Source organism: Motacilla alba, chromosome 8 (assembly GCF_015832195.1).
Source record: "Motacilla alba alba isolate MOTALB_02 chromosome 8, Motacilla_alba_V1.0_pri, whole genome shotgun sequence".
Classification (NCBI taxonomy): Eukaryota; Metazoa; Chordata; class Aves; order Passeriformes; family Motacillidae; genus Motacilla; species Motacilla alba.
In genome coordinates this window covers 19,348,386-19,370,845 of record NC_052023.1, presented here as the reverse complement: position 1 = coordinate 19,370,845, position 22,460 = coordinate 19,348,386, and the positions used below count along the sequence as shown (strand labels likewise).

The following is a 22,460-nucleotide window of genomic DNA, read 5'->3' as shown; positions in this document are numbered from 1 at the left end:
CTCTGAAAGGAAAGTCAGATACAAACAATGGGGAGATCAGCTCACACTGCTGACTCTTTGAAATCTCTCTCTGCACTTTAAAATTGACCTATTTCATTTTCTGAACACATTGACCTCAAACCAAAGCCACAATAATCTGAGGAACCACATTTGAACTAGGATCACGTCTTCCCATGAAAATATTCCCAAAAAAAGCAATAAAGAAATTTAAAATGGACAGTCGGATGAACTGAGGATACCTGAAAATGTTCCTGATTAAATGATTCTTGACTATTTCAATGCATTATGCAGTTTTGCATGTGTGCATTCATTTCTCATGTTTTGCATAATCTTTCTGATGACTGTATGCACAAGTGTACCATGTAGAAACAGCAGTGAGCCAATGTGATTACTCATTAAACTTAATGAGAAGGTTAGAATTATCTACTGTAAAACTAAGATGAAAGCAAAATCACAAATTTAAAAGCTAACTAAGGGCTGAAACATATGCAAGTACAGTTAGTTAATACCCTCTTAACATGCAGAACAATAAATACATCATATAGATATACAGCAAATTTGGATGCACGTTACCCAAGTGTAAGTCAGCTGTGATGGTGTATGAAATGATACATTTAGCTCTAATCAGACACATAACTCAGAGAAAGCAAAACCACAAAGTACTTAAGGGCTGTCTTGCAACACTGGAATACTTTTGATAGCCAGATAACATTCTGCCTTTTTCTGTTTAAACACAATGAAGGAAGACAGAGTTTGATGTGTGCCTCCAGATCTCTGTAAATAAACATAGGGCGACTCCTACACACAGAGGTCAGGGCTGTAACAAAACAGAAAAAAATAGAAAAGGATGAAGCCCAGGGCCTGCAAACAATGCATGTGTGACAAAGGAGAGTTACAGAGGAAGATGACCAAGTACAGCAGAGGGATCATAAAACCGTAGGGTATCCTGAGTTCAGAAGGATTCACAAGGATCATCGAAGTCCAGCTCTGCACAGGCCCATCACCAAGAGTCACACCATGTGCCTGACAGCATTGTCCCAGCACTTCTTGAACTCTGCCAGGCTTGGTGCTGTGACCCTGGGGAGCCTGTTCCAGTGTCCAAATACCCTCTGGGGGAAAAACCTTTGCCTAGTATTCAATTTGAGCTTCTTCTCAGCTTCACATGAGTTAACCTGAGTCCCACTAGTGGTCACCAGAGAGAGAGATCAGTGCCTGCCCCTCAATTTCTGCCTGTGAGGAAGTTGTGGACTGCCCTGAGTCTCACCTGTGTCTCCTCCACACTTACCAAGCCAAGTGACCTCAGCTGCTCCTGATATGGCTTCCCCTCAAGGCCCTTCACTGTCTTGGTAGCGCTCCAATAGGTTTAAATCTTTCTTCTATTGTAGCACCCAAAGCTGCACTCAAGGTGATACTTACAGTTTAGTACTCCAGGAAATACTCAAAAGCCCTTCTTTAAGAGGAGGCTTTAAGGACCCTTTTAGATGTTTGTTCTGACCAAAACTCCCTGCAGAGGCCTGGGTTTGGCACTCCGGGCAGCAGCCCCCAGGTGACCACGCAGGGCCTGAGGCGGTTCCAGCCTGCTCTGGTTCCAAAGCCCACAAGGTGACTTTGAGCCCATGTGTGTGTCAAAAGACACACATCTCCACTTACCCCTAGCTGAAACCCAATGTTATCTTTTTGCAGGAATTTTCCTCCCCTCAATTCTCATTTCTCCTAAAAGCATCATATTAAAAATGTACCACTCCCAGCACCCACAGAGTTTTATACATGTGAGAGAGGTGAATTCACATTCAGTTTTTACCTCTTCAAAGGCATAATTAAGGGAAAAAAAACCAAACACCAACAAAATCTCAAACCCCACCAAATACAAACACTGCCCTCTCCTCTGAACCTGTGCATGTGCTCTGACTGCCTGCCCATGGTGCTCGCAGGGCAATGGCACTCTGACCTTCCTCCCTGTCATGCCACGCAAAACACTTCCCATGAGTTAGCACCACTCCGGGGTCATCCTCTCCAGAGCCTGATGTCCGCAACCTGAGGTGAGAGACCTTTTCAGAGTGAAGGAACAAAAAGGGTTTGTTTTCTTTACCCAAGTGTTTCTGTAGTAGAATGGGCTGCAAAACCTGAGTAGCTGTGAGAATTCGAACAGCAGGCATGCAAAGGCAATATTTAAACAACCTTATAAATGAGCTAGGGATGTGTGTCATTGGTTTTGAAGCACTATTTAAAGAGTTTTTATGCTGAAAACACTTCTGTTGAGACATGAGTCATATTAAGCAGCTTTGTGGCAGATACGGTAGCTCCTCTTTTATGCAATCTCTTTCTCTGAAAGCTTTGATTGAGAACTAAGCCACATTAAGGGTTTAGTGGTTGAGCCTGGAAGCTTCCTTCAGTAAACTCCTTCCTGAATTAATTGCTGCTGGAGCTCATCGCCCATAATAACATTTCCAGAATCTTTCCCCTGTTATCTTCCTCTGTCAGGTTAAATTCATCGTTTTGATGTGACACACATTAAACACTCTAAAAGAGGAACAAAAGTTTCACTACTCAATAGAGAGAAGCAGCACTGAGTGTTGTTAGTGTCCACAGTTCTGCTTTTGTGCTTTGTGAAATATGAAGGACATTTTAGCAGAATTTTATAGATAAACAGTTGAAAATAAAGGATTCCCTCGTCCACAGTCCATCACCTTTAAGGACCATGGCAAGGATTCTACTACAATCACAGCTTTAGGATGTTTCTATGCAACACGTACAACAAAGTGAGAGACCTCACCAGTCTTACACATAGACAAGTATCAAAGTATTAGTTGTGGTTTAGGCTGGGCTCTCTTCCCTTGGTTCTCCTCAGCTGTGAATTGTCTTGGGCTGAAGGTGTCCTATAGAAACAAATGGAATGATAAATCTTACTCAAAACACTCAGCTGCCAGGCAGGCAGGTGGGGATTGCAAGTTAAAACACTCCTGAGCAGGCAGAACTCCAGGCCTGGTAAATTCTTAAATTAGCAAACCATGCAGTTTCCCTTGCTAGGCACTGCTCTGAAGGGGATTGCAGAAAAAGGTCTTACCCTTAATGAGCTAGGATCCAGTTATGCAGGAAATGCAAAGACACATTTTAAATACCTAGGGATGAAAGGAGAGAAAGGTTAAGACAGCCTTGATCTGTGTCACATCTGAAAAGAAATGCAAATTCTCTTTCTGGCAGATGCTTTTAGAACACTTGGAAAAAACCATACCCACAAAAAATATTTTTTCTCTAATGCTTTCATGAAAATACTAATGAATTGAAAAAAAATTGCTTGAGCTGTAAATATAGATGATGTATCTTACAGGTGTCCAAAAGTTTTAAGCAAATCAATAGAAACTTTTTCTGTAGGCTCATTCCTGTACATAGATGCAATACATTTAGTTTTTCAACTACTTAAAAGCTTTAATATGATGTTTGGATAAAAATATCCCTTCAGTCAATTAGACATTATAAATACATGTCAGCATAAAACATACAAAATACACTTTAATAGAGGTTACTCACATATATATAAGTTTATATGAAGATAAAAATACATTCACTCTTCACTGCAGCGAACTCAACCACTTATAAATACCCTTAGTCTAATTTCACAGAACTTCCATGTTTTGTGATGGTATCAACCCAGGACTGCAGAGAGCTGAAGGCTGATACCAGGTTAAGTGAAAGGGAATCAGAGCCATTCTGCTTTTCTGACAGCCATTATGGTAATGTGATCAGTACCTTGACAGATGCTAAGAAGAATAATTTTGCTGATTGACTTTTCTTCAAACCTAAGGCTGTGGGCAATCAAAGAAAATATGAACATCTGGCTGAGCTTTTGATTGCCATGCTCACTGATATAGTGCACCCAAATAAGCAACAATTAGTACAGCTTGTGTCAAAAGACCCATCAGTTAATTCAAATTAAGTCAAGAAAATTGAATCCAATTGGCATTCATGCATATTTGTATGCAAAGTTTAAATAAGATTCTTCTGCATTACATTATCCTTTATTTACAAGGGAAGAGCATGCAAAGTTTTGTGGTTTAAGCAAATATCTTCAAAAGCCTTTTGACTTCTTAAAGCCAAACTTCTGGGAAAACTCTGTGTACTTTCAAAGGACATATTCAGTCTAATAAACATAAAATGTGGTGGCCTTCTCAAGTTCATATTTCTCACTTCTTAAAAAATGTCACAAATTTGGACAAGTTATTCATGGGCATTTTGTCAGTAGCAATTACAGTAATGCAGAACTGATACGTGGGTAAATTTACTAGCTAAGATGGGTGCCAAGATAACTACCAGACTGTAGTAAGGAAGAAAAATCTGAAAGTTGAAGACTAATTTCCTCACATTTTTGCTTGGTTCTGAGTGTAAAACCCCGGGAATATGCACTTCCTTTTTTTAAAAAAATAGCTTTCCTGTTGGGATTCTATTTATGGTAACAGTAAATTAGGTTGCATGAGAACCTGAGATTAAAACTAACCAAAGGCAAAAGACAAGTTGTGTGCCAAATTTTTTAAAAAGAGAAATTTAGGAAAGAAAGGTCAGATTGATTTTTTTTTTATTTAATTCTAGCTCATTGCAGTAAATAAACTTCAGTGATTTTGTGGCAGATACTGCTTCCAAGTTAGGCTGTTAACATTTTATTTGTAACTTGGGTGTGAAATCTGGCTTTTTCTTTCTTATAAAATAGTGACAGACTCTCTGGCTGAGGTGCTATCTGTGCTCAGCTAACTAGAAGTGAAATTTACTGTAATCTCACCTAAATCTCAGTTATCTTAATCTGACCTGACTCTAAAATCCTGTTACAAAATTCCAGGACTTCTGCAACTCATTTAGATGTGTTAATCTAAAGCCAAGGCAAACCAGCGTATCTCAGACTACACAGGGGACAGGGTCACACTGGCAGCCCCAGCTGCAGCTTTGCTCATGGACTGGGGTCACATTGCACCTGTAGCCACTGCTCCTGAGTGCCCAGTCTTGTCAGAGCCAGGGAGCTTCAGAGCAGAGCTGGGAATAACTAAAATACTGATAGAGCAGAAGAGGGACCATGCCACAGGAGAAGGCTGGGTGGGTCAGTCCATCAGCTGGGAATCGCATACTACTTTATCAGCTACCACTGATGCAATGAGTGTGGCCAAGCATCTGTTACAGTCTTATTTTTCTTAGGGTTCCCTTTGTTTTGATGACAAGAAATAGGTTTTCCTAATCACTGACTCTAACACTCTTGAGAACAATCAGATCAATTAATTGGAAAACTGTTACTATGCTGCCTTCATAGATCAAGAGTTAGCTTGTGATCCATAACTTAAACAGTCTTTTAGCAGCTGTTTTCTTGAAGTCCTTTCCTTTAAAATACTAAGATCTCCTATGCATCCATCTTCTGATTCAGCGGTTAAGAGTTCTTCTACTAGTGTTACCTTTAGAAATATAGTTGATGGAAAATCCCCTAGGTAGTCTAATGATATGGTCCAGTTACTCTCAAGTGCACAGGCCCCTTATAAATGCTACTCAAAAATCAATATCAATCCTTCAGTGCCTTCAAAAGATGTGGAATAAGGGCCACAATAATGGTGATTGCCTCCAGCAAATAACTGCTCAGTGATTATACAGCAGCGGCCTGGAAGTCCAAATCCCCCTCAATAACTTTCAAAATGGATGCATGCTGGGAAATGTAAAATCATCCCTAGCAGGCAGGTCACCAGCTGCACTTTCTAGTCAAGTACCTACTTATTTACTATGTTGTTCTCTCATTATTGACATAAAATTTTGGAGAAGTCTGCTAAAAAAAAAGGTAAGCTGCAAAGCAGAAGGTCAGCATTTCAGACATGTTCAGTACAGCAAAGAGTATTGTGCATCACAGGAGAATCAGCTGGCAGCCCCTCCCTTTCCCTGTTTTATTTAGGAATCTGAAAACAGACTAAGGAGAATGCAATTTCAAAGACTATGGTGGTAGTAGAGAAAAATCACTCCAAGTGTAAACAACAAAGCAGCATTCATAGTCATTGCCTCTGATATTTATTCTCTGAGTAAAGCAGCTGCTTTCTTGGAGACGGGAAAAGGGGAATACTTAGCAAAGTTTGAAGTAGTGTTACTTCACCACTCCGACTCTGAATCTAATGCCATGGCACTTACCTGGAGTTCAAGTTTCCATGGTTTCACATGAGAAGGTCTTAGTGGACAGTATCAAAAGCTCAGCACAGGCCAGGTGTAGCAGCCATTGCTTTGACTCTGCACAGAGTCAGCTGCACCACTGGAATAAGAGACTGGCTACAAGTCACCCAAAGCCCAAGCTGCCTTTGGGCATTGCCTTCCCATCTCATTATCTTCTGCACACTGATACCGAATCAAAATTAGCCAACCAACCAAAATGGTTTGCCAAGACATCAGGGTTTCCTTAAAGTCTGCTCTTTAGTTGAATCCATGCTTGACCCATGTGTATAATTCACTCTCAAAAATAAAAGACATGACAAAGTTCTCTCTCCAGAGAATTCTTGGCAAATGAGTGCTCCATCTTTCCTAAGATAGGACGTCCTTGCCATACAGAATAGACAACCTTGCTACACTTACACTTCACCCTAACAAAACTTTTAATTAAAAATACTGGAAAAAATTGTCCATTTACATACATAGATCTATTAAAAGCAATGTTACTTGCTACAAGACACAATGAAGTAATTATATAATAATAAAAAAAACCCCATTGGAATTTGAAAGACAGTGATGTTTTTGTGTGTTAAAAACAGATGTACAAAATAAATATTGAAGAAGGAGAACTCCCAACTTTTTATTTTTTAATCCTGAATGGGATTTAAAGTATTTTTATTTCAACCATCTCTCAAATATTAAAGTTTATTTTCTACCAGTATTCCTACCAATTTAAATATCTTAGCAAGTTCTGGAAACCAACATTTTTGCAGACATGCTGTACCATCATGTTGAGTTCTAGAGCTCCATTAACCATAATAAAATCTTTATTGTGTGTTTTCCCAGCATGTGTAATTTACTGTTTGTATGAATGCCTATCACAACTGGAAATACATTGTGCCATCCAGCAGCTGACAGTTCAAGCAATGCATAAATATTAGAATAGAGAAAAGCTTAGTATGATTTCAAAGCCAGTTTCATTGAAAATTCTGAGAACTGGCCACTCTTTTTGTGCCATCTGTTTTCATAGGACATTCTGGTAGGTGAGGGGGTTTTTATTTCAAAAACTCTGAAAACAAATGTTAGGGCTAAATATATTCTCTGCAATAAGCATTTGGTAGTGCAATAAATTAGACTAAGTACATACCCAGGACTAAAATTTAGGTTTTACAGGCATGAGTGCTACCAGAGGTATCAGACTCAGGGAACCCATCATGATTTAGACCTTAGTGATATGACAATAATAAGAGATACCTTAAGCAAGCTGTTGGCTGAATCAATCAAGTTAATCTCAACTGTGTGTTAGTGAAGTCATTTTACCCACATAAGTTAATTTCAGTCCATTAAGTCAGCCCTTTTATTTCACAGTGTGCATAATCATTACATTTCCCTACCTTCATTTGTCTTCATTCAAAGGAGCACTCAGCCACCTTGGTGCTTCTTGCCATTAACAAGATTGTGGTTTACCTTAATACAGTGTCAAATGAAGTCACAAAGAGTCATGTGGATGATAGAAAGAGAAACTGCATCAGTGTGCTCAAGATAACTATGTAGATGAGAAATATAAATGAGGGATGAAATGCAATTTAAGCAAACATTCAGATGGAAAACAAATGTGCCACTGCAGGTACACAATTCCTGAAGCAGCTGTATGGGAGTCCTCCTTCACTTGTAATTCTTATAATGGGATTGAAAATGAGACGAAATCAGAATTGTAAAGCAATGAGGAAATAGCAATATTTTTACTAAAGCTGTATTTCAGTGAAATTATTCTCTTTTACTGACAAGACAAGCATTATAAAACATAGATAATTAACTGCATGAGCATCCTAAAAGCCTGTGTATTAAAGCTCAAAAGTTCATTTGGCAGAGACTAATAGGCCTAAAAGCTTTCTAGTTCATTTTAACACCTTCTGTTTTTCTCATTAGTGCTGGCACTGATGTTCAGTTATTATTCTAGGATCTGATCATATTTACAAACCCTTGCTACTTTTCCTCCTTAGAGACCTCATCTGAATCACTTTTGAATATCTAGCAGATGTTCAAGATACTGAGTTCTTAGAAAGATGCAAGACTCTTTAAATACCATGTGAAGCACAGCTACAATCTCTAACTACTGTGCTTAAAAAGTAAAACTTTCCTTGAAGACACCATCTCATATAAGTACCTGCTGCTGGTTTTATCCTCTGAATCAGCTTGTGCTGATCATGGAGGATTCAGGACTCCAGACCTGACTAATTCCACACAGCTGTACAAAGTCCCTATGATAATTTTGTCTCCAGCACTTATGCTCAACATTTCCAGCACTACTTTGAACTTAACGGCCTTTTACTATGAGTCCTTGGCCTCCAACATTTGGTAGAAAAAGAAATGTGACTCCTGAGGCCAAAGTGTATGGATGGGAGAGGATGGTTTTGCCTTTTACAGTACTAATCTTAGTAAGTTTTAAAATGCACACTCAAGGGAATATCTTAATTTGACTCACTTCACTAAAGAATCAACTTTTATCAGCATCTCAGGTTTGCTCCCCAGCTCTTGTATGAAATGAACTCATCGGGGCTGTGCACAGGTAATAAGTTTAGTGGTTTTTAGAAGCAAAGTGGTTTGTCACTGTGCAGCAGCATATGACCCACTGAGGTCAGATCAGATGCAGATGTGTATCAGAAACCCTTGACATTTTCATTTTCTCTGAAATCAAAAGTAAATATGTCTGCAGGTAAGAAATGTCATTAAGGATGGTATGTATTTATGTACTACTTTGTGTACACTTTAATCTCCTTCCACATTAGCCATAGGGGAGTTAATCAGATGCTCAAGGTGAACTTCAGAGAACATGCAAAAGCAGCAGGTAGGTCAGAAGAAATCATTCACCTCTCACTGGCATAGCAGTCACATTATGTGTGGATACAGAGCTGAGAGGAATAAGAGTGATGTTATCCAAACTCAGAATGCCTCAATCCATTAGCAGAGTCAAAAAATCAAACCAAATCCGCTAAACTGCTAATTGTTGAACGGATATGTTTTTTAGTGTGTATATTTATAAGTACCTGCCTTGTCAAATTCCCTGACCAATGTGTGTTACCAATAGCTAACCCCAGCACAGCCACTGCAGCTGCACCTCCTAAGAATCTTGGCTTATTCTGATCTCTGAGGAGAGAGGAAAAGCATGACATCCCACAACCCTTGAAATCTCACCAGGTCAGGAACAAGTTCATGCAGGACAGCTTGCTCTTATTCTGCCAGAGTTTACACTTAAGGCAAAAAGGCCTGACTCTGATGACTAATGGTACAAGGACATTGATGTATAAAACTGTATCAATTAAAAGGAAACAGCTACTTTCATATCAATATAAGAATATAGTCAGAAATCTGAAAAGCCTTTTTTGTTCTTCCTAAATTAGATTACAAATATATCATTATAGTCATCATTTTTATGGATATGTGGAAAAGAACACATATGACTGACCTTCAAATCAACCCTCAGCTTGACAGCCTAGACCGATGTACTATCCAGACCTCTATTTCTCATTCTGTTTCAACTGTCAAAAAGAATTTGTTTGTTATAAATAGGAACTCTCCAACAACAACAGAAAATAAGATACAGGCAGCCGCCTTGCAATGAACCTGTTCTCAAAATTCTCTTTACTTTTTAAAGAACCTCAAGCTTCCAGGCTGCTCGCATGAAGAGCACCTTTATCTCTTGGACGGGAGTATTTGCAAAGAAGTGAGATCAACTATTTACAATGTTTCCTGGAGGACACAGAGGTGGCATAAGTTACAGGTAAATGGCTTGTTGTTCTCTGTGTGGGAAGGCCATAGGAGATCTCAGGTCCTAGTAGGTCTCAGATCACAGGGAGTCTCAGTTTCAACAAAAATGTAAACCAGAGACAGAAACTTCTGGACACAGACTATAACTTAACTGCAAAAGAAGCACACAAGCGGCTTGCCACGAATTTTTGAAGTCCATTTTAGTTCTATTACTGTGTTAAAAAAAAAGTTTTAAAAAAAAAAAGTCTTGACTGGAAGAGTCTCCTAATTTTTCTTTATGGATATAGAATGATTGAAAAATTGTAAAAAAACCCTACCATACTCTTAAATTAAAGCTTCAGATGCCCAGAATTCTAGAAAATGATTTTTTTTTAAGCTAGGGTACTTTTGAAAGTCATAAATGTCACTGAGATTCCCTTGCTGAGAAGACAGGTAAGGACTGGGTTTCTGAAGTCAGTGTTAGGCCCTGACAGACTTGCATTCATTGCAGGTACAGTTTTTGTTGAAGTACAGAAGCAAGCCTTGGGAACACTACGTGCTGGGGAGGTGTCCTTAGGCCAGCAGTAATTAGCTCCCCTAAGAATCCTGTAGCCATGAGGTGCCGTTAGCTTAGGAAATGCACTGCACTTTGAAGATGTAAAAGGATTTCAAAGAGCTCATTGGTACCAGATTATCCACTACACTGGGATTTCGGCATTACTGTTTTCAACTCTTATTATAAGGTTATAAATAGATATCCAGACAAATTTGTAAGTTATTTTTGACAATCAGTTATTGCACTTACTAGTCAAAACCCCAAAATGTAAGTTTTCTCTAGGAATGTCCCTTTTGTTTAAGGAAACAAAAGTTTGTTTTCATTTATTAAGGAACCTGAAAATCTGTTCATTTTTCTTTTTTTCCACTTGTTTACTCCTTAAATAAAAGTTTGTGATCTGTACAAAAGAACAGAATTCTTAGAAGTAACTCATTTTTTCTTCCCAGATGATACTGCAAGATTAAATGAAAAAAACCCAACAAACCACAGAAGGATTTTGTCAGGCTTTAATAATAGGACAACAGAACAGAAATGTAAGCTGCAAATGGCTTTCTTTTGCTCCAAAAGCTCAAGATTAATATGAAAGCAATAATCAAAAAATCAAGTTGAAGGGGAGTCACAAAGAAATCAGAAAAAAACTTTTTCTCAAGCAAGGTAATGCTGCTCAGGGACAGGTTGTTCAGCAAGAATACCTCAGAGGTATTCGAGACACAGCAAAACAAGGCCAGGAATGGCTGGACCAAGCTCTAGTAATGTCACCAACTCAGCTGGAAGCCTGGGGCTGGTAACTCCCAGAGGACCTTTCCAAGCAAATGTTCTCCTGCAGTTCCTGAAACTACCCAAGAATCACCTAAGAAAAGAGATTATAGGATTTTAATTAAAAGGTTAAATATGGTAAACCTCATAAATATAGAAATAAAGCCAAATATTGAAATCCTAAGGCAAAAAGAGCAAAGCTTCAAATAAGGAAACATATGCATTCCTCAAAGCCACACTCTAATTTAGGGCTTTTCACTGAGTTCTACATACTACATGGAAGCTAACGACCCACACCTTTTCTTCCTTTCAAGTCATCCTAACAGGAATCGGATACATTTACTCTATCACAGCAAGTCTGCAGACAGATTAAGTATTTACTGAAGTTACCCATATAATCTGTCATCCGCATTTCAAAAATAAACATGTAATTTTACAATAGAAATCTGTTAAAGATAAGTACTATCACTTCGACACACCTTTCTTCATATAAGATCTTCCTTCCAAAAATTTCACCTTCAAAACTTCAAACTGTAATAAAAATTTTTCTTTTACTTTCCCTGCTCAGCACTGCTTAGACTCAGGCATTCAACTCAACAATTAACGCTAGCAGGGTTTGTAACTGGATAGGCTGCCTGTTCTGCAGGTAAAAATTTATATAAATATAAATAAATATATTAAATTCCTCTCTAATACTTGGATCAGTGTATTCCCAACAGGCAAGAAACTGATACTTTATTCTATCATCCTGAGAGCACATCTTATTTTCGACAAGCTAAAGAGAGAATCCAGCATGAAACTCAGCTTCCCTTCCTCATAAAAGTATATGCCCGACCACCTTATGAGATTATTCTACTGCTTTAACGAAGAAATAGATTATGATTCCACTACAGTTTCAGATACAGCAATTTCAAGAGACTCAGCTTTAGTCGGGGAAGAATTGGCTCATGCTACAAATGCTCATAATTTTAAAATCTGGAAATTCAGGGTTCATCTTCTGTACCGGCCAATATCAAAGGCATCATATCTGTAGCAATAATATTTTTCTTGTGCAGGGATTTTCCTATATTTTTGGACTGAAACCTCAGGGAGAATTATGTTTGAATCATGGTGATTTCACTATAAAACCAAAAAAAAAAAAAAAAAAAGAGACCTAAATTAACCAGACTCAGAATTCAGTGCCTATATCAATTCTCTACATGAAACAAGTGACCATCTGCTCCACTTGCCCATAAGCAATATTAATATCTTCTCTCTTTGCTGCCTTATTTATCGCCCTTACCCCCCCTCCCTGCTTTAGCTTTAAATCCTTCTCTTCATACAACACTACCCACCTATTTTTAACTCATGTCTTCCAAATTTCCACTTGGCTGCTCACCTCATCAACATATGTTAGATCTGCTCACTGGTGCTACAGACCTCCTATCTGGGACCATTTATGAACCATCTTGTAGCTGGCACAGTCATTTACATGTCTTAAAGGCATTTACAAAATGTCACCACCTCAGAATATATCCTCAGAAGAAGCTGTGGCCAGATCCACTGAAAGCTCTTGATCTTAAATTTGTTCATTCTGTAGTGGGTCATAATTTCAAAAGTTAAAACAAAGCTTGATGTTAACTCTGATATTATCATTCTAATCATCCCATTGTGATCTTGAGACTTCCATTTGATCTGGAAATTTCTCTTATATTGAAAAACAGGGATTTGTGAGATTAAGAAACTATTTAGTATTTGTATTTTTCCCCTTCCAAAAGAAGAGGAAAGATATATTTCTACTCTCAATTTCTTCCAATCTTAATTTATTTGGAATACTAGAGTCCCTCTTTTTGATGTCTGGTGAGAAAACTGTAATGAGTATTCTCCTTTTAAAAACAAAATGTTAGGAAGTTTCTGACCTTAGAGGATCTTATTGCTGAAGTTTGAGTCTCTAGTTGATTATCTTACAGCTATTCAATACCAGTTCTGGGTTTCATATAAATGTGTAAAGTCCTTCTTGTACATAAGCCAAGAAACAATGCCGAGCTGCTTATCTGAGCTTTCCTAATTGTTCTTATACCATCAGCAAAGGAACTCTTGTAGACAGGTTTTTCATAATACCTTGTTGGCATTTTTCAGCAATTGCCTCTTGAAGCTAAGCAAACCCAGAAGAAGAACAGAGCTATGGTGACTACAAGTGCAACGCTAATTAATAGACATACTAAATATGAATGTTTTAATAAGAATTTTTTCAAGAAGAATTTTTTTCAATTTCCTGGAAAATTTGATACTCTGAGTTAGAATATATTGAGCTGAAATGCTGGGCAGCAAATTACAGCAAAGGCCTTGTATGTGCCCCGAGGCATTATTTCTCTGTTGTTGATGTTTACCTCAGCTGCCCTTCAGGTAGACTGCAGAATTTGGATGAATTTATAAATTTACTAGTAATTTCTGAACTCTAAAATATTGCAATACAAAGTACTAGTCATCTGGAAGATATTTACTGATTAGGCAGCCCAAGTTAATTATTAAAGACATAGCAGTTTTACCATTGCTGTCTCATGTTTGTAAGCAAAACAAAGGAAACAGACGCACTTTGCCATGTTCTGATACTCTGAAAAATGCCAAACCATGTTTATGTAAGAAATCTAGAAACTCATCGGAGCTCCTCTGCAGAAAAAATAGTAAAGTGAAAAGATAAAGGAAAACAACAGGTTCCACTACTATATTGTCTCAATATATCTGGTACTGTTGCCCTTGAGTATCTAGAAGTGCTAATATGCAATGTTTAAACTAATCCTGACTCAGAGGTGAGGTCTGCAGGTAGATACAGAGATTTTATTAATCCTCCCTTAGTACTGATTTTCCTCTGATAATATTAATTCTTTTTCTCCATCGTGTGGTGTCCTTAGGGTCAGGCTATACCTAACCCAAATATCACCTAAAAAGGATGCTGTAATAGAGATAATTGATTTGATTAGTCTTTATCTAGTTAATTACTTCAACCTGCACTCACTTTCCTTCATTTTTGCAATTTCCTGAGCCAAGAGAATGAACTGCTATTGACAAAGGGAAAGGAGAGAAAGAGAGGGAGGGGTAGAGAGAGAGGAGATGGAATCTTCATTTGTCTGCATTTCTCTATATCTCAACTTCTACTTTGCATTCAGATAGATTCAGTGCTAAAAAATCCTCATTAATAAATAAAAGCAATCTTCTAACTCTGTATTGCTTTTGGTCCTGAGGAACATCAAAAGACTGCGCAAATTTAAAGTAAAATGCAATCAATTACCAAGCTCTGGAGACTATTTCACCAAAGCAATTGATTTAACTTCACCACTGCCGCCACCTCTCATTGGAAACATATCAACTATTTAACAGCACACTCATAAAACAAGGTAACAAATTACCTCAACATTTCCTAGGGAATAACCTTTCAGTCTTTCACTGGAAGAAGACAGGTCAAAAATCACCTTCTTTTCACTTCAGTTCATACAATCTCTACTATATCTACAAGAAATGTATTACAAAAGAAGGGAATCCAACTGAAGATTTCATACAGTAAAATGTATGGCCTAGGTTTCAGGAAATAGATAATGGGATCTTTAATGACTGGACACAACAAGGATTGGGACTTGACACATCAAACTGCATTTCTATTTAACAGCATGACAGGAGATAGACTTCAGCGAGAAACACGACTCAATACACAAATGCAGGGCTTCCTTCAGTGCAGATATTCTATCCATGTGGGATCCCAGAGGGAGCACACGCAGGACTTTGAGGACCAACATTTATCTCAACAAAATAGAGAGTTCTGAGCTTGACAAGGGGCACTACCTAAAAAGGGAAAGGAGACACTGCCCAAGATATCATATCCAAAGAAACTTGTTTATTTCTTTGTCTTGCTATACGCTTTTTATTCTGTCAAATGGGAAAGTGATTCCTTTGCTTCCCTTCTATTGGGCTAGGACCACATCCTACTTTCACTGTGTATCTAAAGAGACAGCACTCTCTGCTGATGTTGATGAGCTTCACACACTTCCTGTACCAGTGATAAGCAAATTAGATTTCCCTTTTTCCAGAAGTGCTAAAAAAATATAGAATTGACATTATCACTCAGCAAAATACTGTGATGTTTCTCACTGTTGTTGGTTATGAAAAGCTTCATAACATAATACAGAAATTAAATAACTTCATTTTCACCACCAATTCCTTCTTCCTAACATTATTCAGTACGTGGATCATCTGTCTTGTATTCATTCCCACGATCAGATATTGAAACTTAGCTTTAAAACTTAACTTTTCTCAGAAACCATAATGCCAGGGACTAGAATCTTTGTCATGTCACAGGGTTCTGTCAGGGAAATCCAGCAAGGTGAAATCATTCAAGCAGTCACAGTTACACAGAGGAGGATCAAAAAGTCATAATATACCAAGCTGGACAATAGAGGAGTCCCAAGTGCTGAGTAGCAGCTGCCATTCTGATGGAAGTGCTCATTAAGAGCTGCCAGTGTTCAGGCAGTAAGCTGGAAATGCCTGCCTCCAGGAACATAACAGGCCAGAAATTGCCAAGTCTCAAGAACACAAAGCACAGATCACCAGCAGCACTTTAAAGCTCCTATAATTCCCGAAGATCTGTTTGGAATGCTATTCCTCTTGAAATCTGTCAGCCCATGGGTCTGCCTGACCTCCCTTGCTGCTTGTCTGGAGTCAGCTCTACCAGCATGCAGGTGTGAAACAGCATTTCCCCTGCTTGTAACCAGTCAGAATGAAAACAGGGTTATAAATATTGAAATAGATTTCCCAGATGCCAGTGTCTCAGGACAGGTGGGAACACAACAGTGCACAACTCTGTCTAAAAGCACACAAGGACTGTTCAGGTAACAGCACTTCTCTGAAAAAGAATTTTCTCTGGCTTTGGCAACAATAACTCCCTGAGATTTTATTCTCCCCTCTAAATCAGAATTGCTCTCAAATCAGTACTGCTCTAAAGAGGATAATTTAAAATGTAATTCAACCTTTATTTGATATGTATTAACATGTATAAAGAATTGACTTCACTAAGGCAATTTTCTAAGGTTTTTTGTGTTTGGGTTTCATTTTTTTCTTTTTTTTTTTTTTAGCCAAACCTGTAACACAGTACTGTTTATCATCATCAAAGATTTTTTCATCCTAATTCTTGAAAAATAAAAAATCTTTATTGATATGTACTCCAGATACCTAATAATTTAAGGAAGAAGTTTTAGCATTCATGAATGATATTTTTTATTTTGCTGATGGTACCACATTTTCACATAGCAGCTGAATACCTTGTAAGTATACAGGACATACCCAAGCAATCAAAAAAGGAAATTAGGGTGGTACGTAAGGTGGCATTACTTTAAGTAGAAATAAAAAGTATGACAAACTAGTGAGAGACTCACTGAAAGACATTTGGCAGCACTGGTTAGGTCTGAAAATAATCCCGCTGCCATTTTATTTTAGACAGTCACGCGAGTCTGACTGACTGATCTAAGAAGCTGAAAATCTTGATAAAGGACAGAGAAATCAATTTTTCAAACCCAGCCAATCTTCAACTTGGATGCTTAGGGAACACAGCAGAATACTGACTGGTGTAAAAGGAACTAGAAAAGTTAAATTACTCAAGATATTACTGGATTGGTATATTTTTTCTGTCACACAGTTTGCAGACATGAATATTATGTTCACTGTACTATTTTTCCTTTTTTTTCCAGTTAACATGTAAAATGGCCTCAGTACTTCCACTTTTGGATTATATTTTTCTCATTTGCAGACATTGTATTTACAAAATAATTGCTTCCATTTTTTTCTGCTAAAAATCTTCCCCTCCCAGTACCATTTCTATTTATGTATATTCAAGTGTCTAAGTTCTGCCAAAAGTCAACAGACTCTTCAAAGAAAGTCCAACACTTATTATATGGAAAATACCTCTGAATGTACAATCCAAAAGGCTTAAATCACTTCTGGGACTGAGACAACACTGTTGCCTCAAGTCTTTTCTATGGCTGTTTCCTAATGATGGAAGCTGTGTTGCCCATGTCTGTAACTCCTTTACGCAGCTTTGAAAATGTCTCCTTTCCAATGCTCAGCTCCAAAGAATTCTCCAACTTCTCATATAATTTCTTTGAAATCTATGACTTCCAATTAAACTTCTACTAAACAAGTTTAAAAATATATTGCTGCTTTAAAATTACTGAATTCCTGATTTTGTTTCATGCTCCCTCCAGGAATGTTTTGAAGAGTGTACTTTACATATAACATTTTGCAATGGCTTGGGCATGTTGGGTTTTAGAAGTGATCAGATTTCAATTACCAATAATGACCTTGCAGGACCTTAATAATTACCACAATTTTCACAGGGTGCTTATTAAACTTTTAGTGGTTTTTCCTCTTATTTAAAAAACTTTATTCCTTTTGCACAGAAAAAAAAATCTAGATGATTTCAAGAGGACTATTTATGCCTAAAGCTACTTACTGATGATAAAAGAGTAGTACTGTTTGCTCATATTTTATTTTTCCATATTTGCAGCTATTTAATATTCTGCCCTACCTTGCTATGTACTAAATGCATTGCAGCTTTTAGATGCTTGATGTTATAATTTTTAACAGTTCTTATATCTCTATCTAGTGACATCAGATGTAATTTTGACCCTTAATTTTATTGAAATAAGTGTTTTGGTTTTTTTCCTTACATCATAATCATCTGTAACATCTCACAGTAAACAGCAGGTGGTTCTAATCAATCTCTTTCCACCCATTACTCATTCCCATGAATGTTGCCTTTTGAGAGTTCTATGGGATAGGAACTATACATTGTACAAAACTGTCACGTAATTTTCATTTCTGATGATCCATTATCACAAGATACCAGATGTGCACTGCTTCTTAATTACTATACCTAGGGCTTATGTCATAAAACTAACTGAGATAATCTTTGATCTGGCTATTTTCTTCCAACACTGGGATGACACAATACCACATTACCTCAAGATATGCTCACACAATATTTAGTAATTGCTCATAGGAAAAGCAATTTGATTGTTTGAGCAGCAAAAGGAAGTCTGCAAAAGCTGCTTTTCATACATTTCTCAACGTCCTGTAGTCCATAGGGCTACACAAGTGCTATGTGTTGAAGAACTACCTTCTTCAATCAGAGAAAACTATTTTTTTCAGGGAGGAAAATATATACATACAAGAAAATAGACTGTTTAGTAATGAATGATATCTTATTTTAAATATTGATTCTTCTCCCCTAGATCCTCACAACTCTTAGCAGAAATTACAACATTTTAGAACCGGCATTCCAGAGACAGAATAACTGGTCTACTGTCTAAAAATTTTTTTCTTAAGAAAAATTAGAATTAAGATTTTTTTTCAAAAATTTTAAATTTAATTTTTCTTCCAGTAAGTGGCTCTGAAAATAATGGATATTTTAGCCAGCATGTTGTTTACAGCCTGATTTGCTAAGGCCATGCTGCCTCACACCACAGAAAGTCTCTTTTCAGAAGGTATTGTCTGTCTTGACCACTTGGGAAAGAGATGTTCAACAAGTCCCTGCTGGATTGTACAGCTCAGAGGTCATTAGGACCAAAGTGTCTCACAATGATCACTTTCTCTTCCAAAAGTTGCAGAATTTTCAGACTAGCACTCCACAGCAGTGTTAATGTCATAGATTCAAAATAGAAAATTAGTTTGAAGCAGATTTAAGAGTTAAAAGCATATTCAGCAGTGCTATTTTTACATTGCCAAGTAAGCATAAAACTCTTCTTTAACTTCTGAGGAAAATTAGAGAGAAGAGCTTATCGTCAATGGGAGAGGGAATGTCTGTCTCAAGAGACTGAGCTGCTTGATCTAAAGCCATCCAGAAAACACTGTGTGCCAACCAGTTCAGTTCCACTGAGTGCTAAAAGCATGAACAGGCAGGTTTATATTGCAAACTGAGCCTGAACCTGGCACTTTGGAAGCCTGGCTTCCTTTCCTTGCCAAGTTCTCTAAACATAGTTAGCTATGCACTGCTTCACTAGTCCTTAGGTTTTGTCTTACTTTTCATAATTGTTTTGAATGGCACTAATACAGGAGTGCTCACAGTGGAAGCTTCTAAGAAAACTTTTGAAATATTTAATTGGTAAAAATTATACATATTTCATTGTTTCATTTAATGTTTGACCTACTCCAAATAAAACACACCTTTGTTTTCTACAGAAATATTATGTAAATGATAAAGACAGTTGGCTTTAACATAGGACCATACCTTAGGCTTTGCTTTTGTAATTATATTTTTGATGCAACTTTTCCAACAAGGTTTTTAAATTATAGTTCTGAAGTTCCCAATCAGAAGTCAGAAATGTCTTTATTTGCAAGAATTCAGGCAAATAGTGAAAGATTTTCCAAAAGTAAAAGTTTTAGAATATCTGGTATGGAAAACAATTTTAAAATATTTTTTCTTAGAAAAAAAAAGAATCACCTATTTAAATAGATTATGATTATCATCTATTCAACACTCTTAAAGCAAACTTTTCAGGCAATGTAAATTGACATGGCTTCACCAAAACCAGTACACTTTGCAAGTCTACAAGCTGGAGTTTTAACCCTTCATTATTCAAGTGACTTTTTAATACAATTTTACAGCCCTGGTATTGTTTTGAACCATTATTTTCCATGTATACAGAGAGTCTCAGAATTCAATCACTTTCAGCCATTCTAATAGCTCTAATTTAATGAAAGTTCTTCAAAATTGGATCCCAAATTACTCAAAAGTGCAAAAATATCATCTGCATTTTAGAATCTACATACAAAGTTCCACCCTGATTTATATATTTCTTAACTCTACTGCAGATAGCTGAGAGCTAAGTCTGCCACAGTGTGAACTAATATGGATGATCTCACCAGATCATTCACTTACACATACTTCAGCAGTTTAAACAAGCACTGTCATGGTTTCTAGTCTTCCAACAAGAACCCTTCTGCTGTCATCATCTTCACACTTCACAGTTTTAAGTACTTCTATCTTATGGGAAGGATTATTCAGATTGAGTTCTTCTCTGCAGCAATAACAGATCAGTATCACTCAATAACACAGGCAGTTCTACCCTGTGTATCTGAAGCCATCAATACTGTTTTCCTGGGATGAGGTTTTTGCTCTTCATTTCCAGCTAAGTGAAATAACTGGTTTGGCATAAAGTCTCTAAGAAGTGCCTCACAAACCCTCCAAAAAGGGACATGCCTGAGACAAGCCAGAAAATGGAGCAGGTTTTTCAAAAGCAGACTGTTGCAGAGAGAGCTGCAGAGAACTTGCAGTGCTGCTGGCCTGTAGGCAGAGACATTGCACTAATTTAGATAGCTCCTTGGGGCTTTCCAATCATGCCATGGGCCATTCCATGGGTGTGAGTTATGAGCTGCAACTCTTTGAAGAACAGCACTGAATTTCACCTCAATGCATAGGCTCTGCAGCCTAATGTATACCATGTTGACAAAGTCACTTCTTTCCCATCAGACCTCTGTTGTTCAAATCAGTGAATTCAGAACTTATTGAGGTTGGCATCTGGGTCCCTAATTTTCTGAATTTGGTAGGCATATCTAATATAATTCAGATCAAGCTTTTATTCAGATTTCTATGCTTTTAATTCCTATGTTTTCTTGTATTTTTTATGTTTCAACCACACAGTAAAGAAAAACATTACTGGTGGATTCATTGCTTTGCAAAATTGACACTTAATGCCAGCATATGAATATGCAGGACTAGATGGTTAACAAACCTCAGCAGGGAGGAAAAAAGATGATGAGGAAGAAGTCTACCTGACACATTGTGCCAGCCTCATTCTGCATATTTTAGCTTTTCACTCTAGCTTCTATTTTTTATTACCTCATATTTATTTTTCTTCTTCTTTGTACACTGATCAAACACTCACAGTTTGTCTTTCATACAGAACGATATTGCAGACACATTTTCCACTATTGCCACTGGAATAAGCAATGGTGATTTCTCTTACTGGAGCATGTTACAGTTAATACCAGAAAACACCAAGTAATGAATCCAAGGAACAAACAAGTTACCATCAGATTAGATCTGTTTTCTTCTCATCCAAAATGCCCCTTCAGAAAACATTTGAGGTGTGTAAAAGATTTCTTCAGGTGATCTTCAAGTCATTAAAAAAATGAACCAATTATCTCTTCTAGCAATAAACTTTTGTTAAGGATAAAATAGGTTCTAATTTGACACAAATGTTCCATCAAAGAGAGATGCTGTGAGGCATTCTGGACAATAGGATCCCCAGACCCTTGCTAATTACAAAGTTGGCACCAAGATTTCCCCAAATGAAAAAACAAAGGAGCTGCATCCTTGTCTAGCTTGGCCTGCAGAGTGAGAAGTCATAAGAGAATGTTGAGAAGCTCAGAGGTACTTTGCAGCTTGGCTAATCCTTCAGGGGAATCAGAGAAAGACAAGCTGCACTGAGTACCACATTCCCAATCACCTCCCAAAAGACCTTCCAGGATAAGTGTGGAAGTGAATGTTTTTGCAGAGGCACCCGCAATATTGTGCAGAAATTTTCACATTCTGTAGCTTACTCCAATTCCCTAACAATTTTGTTCCTGCAACTGTCCAATCCTGCAACACTGCTGCAAAAAAAAAACAAAAAACAAAAAAAAAACAAAAACAAAAACCAACCCCACGTTTGTATTCCTGATTTTAAACAGCCTTAGAACTTCGTGTATCCAGGAAGGCAAAAATCAAGACTTGGACTGTGCAAAGACAAGATCTTCTGCATCTTTCATCATTGCCAATCAGTGACATCCAGCAAAAAGAGGAAGTCTCAAATCCATTGTTGTGTTTCAAAGAGCTTTGTTTCCTCTCCCAGTTTTTCGAGTTTCACAGGGCTTTGAAAAAGCAAAGCCATGCTTTGAGTTCCCATGCTGTCCACAGAAATTGAAAAGCCTGAGACATACCACCAGATGCTTAATATTCCAGGACAATTGGTTTGTGGGATGTATTACAGACCAGTTGCACTATTTTTCAGTATCTTGTCTCATCTTTTTGCTTCACTTCACATGGTACTTCACTAGGCATTACATCAGCTTTTTTCTCCTTTTCTTCTTTTGCAGTTTGGAAAACTGAGATAAAGCTACTTCAGATCATGCTCAGCTACCAGGATTGACTTTATTAAGGTTTATGTAGACAACTTGCAACTACTGTTATTATTATAAAGTTATTTCTTCTACTTTACTTTCTACTGAAGTATTGTAATTA

At 37.5% G+C, this 22,460-nt stretch overlaps 1 long non-coding RNA gene across 3 annotated transcripts in view; it reads right to left on the bottom strand.

Annotated features, from left to right (window-relative positions):
* LOC119703947 overlaps positions 1-22,460 on the bottom strand; it is a 99,362-nt gene that overhangs the window by 31,326 nt on the left and 45,576 nt on the right. For all 3 annotated transcript variants that reach the window (XR_005257800.1, XR_005257798.1, XR_005257799.1), the window contains exon 2: positions 3,065-3,119. This is a non-coding gene — a long non-coding RNA (uncharacterized LOC119703947). The remainder of the gene's footprint in view (positions 1-3,064; positions 3,120-22,460) is intronic.